We start from the raw sequence: 4,930 nt of genomic DNA on the forward strand, positions 1-4,930 counted from the left end.
CCTTGTTTCTCAAAGCACTCCCAGGATACCCTGGGAGCAGGACTCCGCGCTATCTCTCTCCCTGACCACAGAGCAAGCAAAGTCCGAAAGGGGCAACTCTGCCCTTGACCCCCATCCCGCGCGCGTATACACACACAGGCGGCAAAAGCGCCCAATCCCTCTGCTGGTCTGCAAATACCTGAAGGCAGGAGCCTGGCCCTCCTGGCTGGTCACCTTAGTTCCAAAATAAGAGTCTTAAAAAAAAAAAGTCTTCAGGGTCGCCATCCTGACATCAGGTTTCTATGGCAACCGCGGATTGCTGGCAAAACACCGGAAAAGCCCCACAAAAGCATGGTCCTTGCGCCTCACTGTCCTTTGCTGAAAGCAGGATATCTGTGCTAGTCAGACCTCCCCTGGACTCAAACTCACTACCATCGATCGAATAGATTCCGACGCATAGTGACCCCAAACCCTGTGGGTTTCCGAGGCGGTAAATCTTTACGTAAGGTAAGTAGAAAGCCTCATCTTTCTCCCATGGAGTGGCTAGTGGTTTTGAACAGTAGACCTTGTGTTTCCAACTCAAACTCACTACCATTGAGTCAATGCTGACTCATAGCGACCCCGCTGTGGGTTTCTGAGATTTTAACAGCGGAAGTAGAAAGCCCAGTCTTTCTCCCACAGAACAGGGCTCAAGTGACCTCCTGGTTAGCAGCCAGGCAACAAGACTGTGAACTAAGCAGCCTGGTGGCATGCAAATTGAGCTGCTAACTACAAGGTCAGTTGTTTGAACTCACCAGTAGGTGTTAACAGTCCTATGAATTACTTACTCTGGCCCTTGGAGGTACAGTATTCTCCTGAAAGAAATCAAACCATCAAGTTGTTTCTGACTCATTGTATCCTAATAGGACAGTGTAGCTCTTTATGGAAGCCTTGTCTTTTTGTGGTATGGCTGGTGAGTTTAAACTGCTGACCTTGCAGTTATCAGCCCAACTCATAACCACTATGCCACCAGGGCTCTTTGTTCTTCAAGGCATAGTCTTTGTAATTCCTACCTAATGCCTGGATGGGACTATATGAATATGAAGTGCTTGTAGCCTACCAAAGGGATTGGATGGCTACTAATGTAAATAAGGGGCATGACACCTTGGTGGCACAAATGTGAAGCTTTCTGCTCTGTAAACATCAATTGGGCAGTTCTATCTACTCTGTCCTGTAGGTTCACTATGAGTCCGAATCACCTTCATGGCAGTGGGTTTGGTGAGTAAGACTGGGACCCAGGTGATTGGTGGAAGTCTGCCCAGTTTAGTAGAAGAAATTCCTGTTGTCAGGAATTTTATTTGCTTCATTAAGACACAGAAGGAGAATAGGGAGGTCGGCTAGCTCTCCTGAGGGGGGGCATGTGAAATATCGCACAACATACAAAGCAGTGAACCATCTGTGGCAGGAAGCTAAGAGGCCGTCTACAGTCCTGTGACACAAGGATCCAGGAACTCCTACGAATGCCATTTAAGGAGACTCTGACTGATTTCAGGGAGGCCGGCCTCGGTTAGGAGGCAAAAACCTAGGCGACTGAGTCATACAAAGGTCTGTCTTGTGGAAATTCCTACTTTCATTCCTGATACGCCCTTCCAGGAACTCCTACGAATGCCATTTAAGGAGACTCTGACTGATTTCAGGGAGGCCGGCTTCGGTTAGGAGGCAAAAACCTAGGCGACTGAGTCATACAAAGGTCTGTCTTGTGGAAATTCCTACTTTCATTCCTGATACGCCCTTCAAAGCGGCAGTTCGTTCCTGGCCCGTGTATTTCTAGCCTCGGCACACTCCGTCTCTATCTCAGGAATGACTTCCCGAATGGTGAGTCAGGAAAGGGAAAGGGAAGGAGAAACAGCTGGACTTGCTCAGCCAGGACACTTTCCCTTTGAGACTCTCAGAACCCAGCTGCCCTCACAGGGGGTTCTGTTCAGCCTCTCAGGGGCGGGGCTCACAATGGGCCCATGACTCCCCTCCCCTTTCATGTGTTTCACTGGCTCCCCAACTATTCCTATGATATTGCCCAATGTGCTCGGGTCCTTCCGCCCACGCACTGTCATCTAGCCAATTCTGACTCATAGAGACCCTATAGGACAGAGTAGACTGCCCTTCATGGTTTCAAGGATGGGACTCGTTATCGAAGCAGACCTCATGTTTTTTTTTCCCAGCGAGTGCCTGATGAGCACCTCTCTGGGCCTACAGATGCATCCTTGCTCCGTGACCTGAGCTCTGGATAGAATAAAAATTAGGATAAAAGAACAAGAACAGTGGTGAGAGGAAGAATACACCTTATATCTCCAGGCTAATGGGCTTCCTTTTTTCTGAACCTGAGAAGTGGAGAGGAAACGATAGCTCAATCATTGACTCCTCTGAACATTTATTCAAGTTGCCGATTGTTAAGTCAACAGTTTAAAATCAACGTATAGAAACTGGGAGAAGCGGCCGTGCAGCACATTAACCCAATGCAATGTGTCATTTGATCTCTTGACTGCTGGAAACCATGTGGAGCAGTGCTATTCTGCCCTGCAGGGTCGCAATGGCTCAAGGGGACTCAGTGTCAGTGGGCTTACTGGCCAGGTTACAGATGCCACATTCTGTGGCATTTCGTTTTCAGATTTATGCCTTCAGATGTTCAAAGCAACGCCCAAAGAAGTCATCACCACTTATTGATAAGGAAACGAGCGCAGAGAGCAAAGTACCTACTGAAATAAATGTAGAGACATATCAGATACACACAGAGGCCAACTTAAAACGACTTTCACTGGCCACTTTGGGGGACAAAAAAAGCATCAAATTAAGTACATAATAAAAGCAAATGATAGATGGTAATCCTTGGAGTAAAGCAGGAAGCTGTAAGTCTTTTAGTGTTTCCGATAAAAACACGTAAATGAGATATGACAAAATACCAATTTATAAACTATCAAGGGCTCATGCGGGAGGGGGGAGCGGGGAGGGAGGGGAAAAATGAGGACCTAATGTCGGGGGTTTAAATGGAGAGAATATGTTTTGAGAAACGATGTACAAATGTGCTTTACACAATTGATGTGTGTATGGATTGGGATAACAGTTGTATGAGCCCCTAATAAAATGTTAAAAGAAAAAAAAAACCACGTAAATGAATAGGCAGGTAGCTGCCTCGATGGGGGAGAAGAGAAATTAGTAGCCTAGAGCGGAATGCTGATGAATAAATCAGGAAGGAAGCAATTGGAACAGGAACACCTGACAAGGATCGCATAAGCAATGCATGATGCAGGCAAGAATCCTAAGTGGTGACTCAGTCTGCAGGAAGCCCACAGCAGTCAGCATGGAGACAGCAGCGTCACCAGGGCGAGACCACTGTGGTCTACAGATTGCGGACCACCACTTCTCAAATGGGGAAAGGGGGCGGATTGGCTCTTAGCCCCACCACACCCAGGGCGGGACACCCAGCGCTTAGTCCCCTCTGCTCGATCTGCAACTCCTGAAGGTGGGAGCCGCCCCTCCCGCAAGGGGGGGGCATGCCAGTATAAGGGCCATCACAATAGCTATCCTGTTGTCAGGTTTCTATGGCAACTAGCGGACGCTGGCCTGTCTGAACGTCGGAATCGCCCCTGCACAGGCCTCATCTCTCCCCACCCCCACCCCGCTTCTGCTCCCTGGACACATGTGCCCTTCAGACCCTCACCCTACAGGGCGCTCAAATGAGAGTAATTAGACTGGGACTTAGGCGATCCGAGGAAGTCTGCCCAGTTAAGTAGAAGAAAGCTTGTCCTGCTGTCAGGAATCATTGGACCGCTGAGTGCCAGATCAGCAGTTCAAATCCACCAGCCGCTCCTCAGGAGAAATACTCTCCGATCAAGAGTGCAGTGTGTGAACGTCGCATGGGACAGTTCCACCCTGCGCTATAGGTTCGTTCGCTATGAGTCAGCATCGACCCAATGGCAGTGAGTTCATGACGAGACAGCAGGGAAATAGGATCCGTTGGCAGTGAGGGGTCCCAGAGTTCCTGGAGGTCGGCTAGCTCCCCTGAGGGGGAGCACTTAAAATATCACACAACGTGCAAAGCAGTGAATCATCTGTGGCAGGAAACTAAGAGGTCATCTACAGTCCTGTGACAGAAGAATTCAGAAACACCTACAAATGCCATTTAAAGAATCTCAGACTGATTTCAGGGAGGCCGGCCTCAATTATTAGAGTTATCTAGGAGGCAAAAACCTAGTCAACTGAGTCATACAAAGGTTTGTCTAATTGCTCAGCTAATGGTACTACTTCATGCCCAGAAAATGCTTTGACAGAATATCAAGATGTGAGAAAGATGACAGGTGAGTGAGCATCCTGCTTAAACTGAAAATGTAGGCCCGTGAGAACTCCATATACTGCTGGGGATATATGATTGTTACACTGTAGTTGCAGAGCCATTGATTATGCATTGAACTGTCAACCTCAAGGTCAGTGGTTCAAAACTACCGGTTGCACCACGAGACAAAGATGAGGCTATCTGCTACCATAAAGCCTTTTTAAACCCTCAGAAACCCAAAGGGGAAGTTCTAGTCTGTTCTATCGGGTCACTGTGAGTTGGCATTGACTCAATGGCAGCGGGTTTAGTTTTTGTGGTGCTTATTAGAAAAGAAAGTGAAGTCTCCTCAACTGTTGCACCCTTAGGTGTGGATTCTCAGGCAGCATGGCTACAAAGAGCAGGTCGGCCCCAACGTCTCCAGACACAACAGATTTCAGAAGCATGATTTTCATAGGAAAGGAATTTTTATAAGGGACATATAAAAATATTACTTATAAGGCAGAATTGGGATCATGATAGTGGGGGTGATACCCGGAGAGTGGAGGGAAGGTGAGGGAGAAAGGGGGAACAGATTACAAGGATCTACATATAACCTCCTCCCTGGGGGATGGACAGCAGAGAAGTGGGTGAAGGGAGACATCGGAC

The sequence above is a fragment of the Echinops telfairi genome, unplaced genomic scaffold, assembly GCF_000313985.2.
Source record: "Echinops telfairi isolate 266 unplaced genomic scaffold, ASM31398v2 ScPeMD7_47;HRSCAF=170, whole genome shotgun sequence".
NCBI lineage: Eukaryota > Metazoa > Chordata > Mammalia > Afrosoricida > Tenrecidae > Echinops > Echinops telfairi.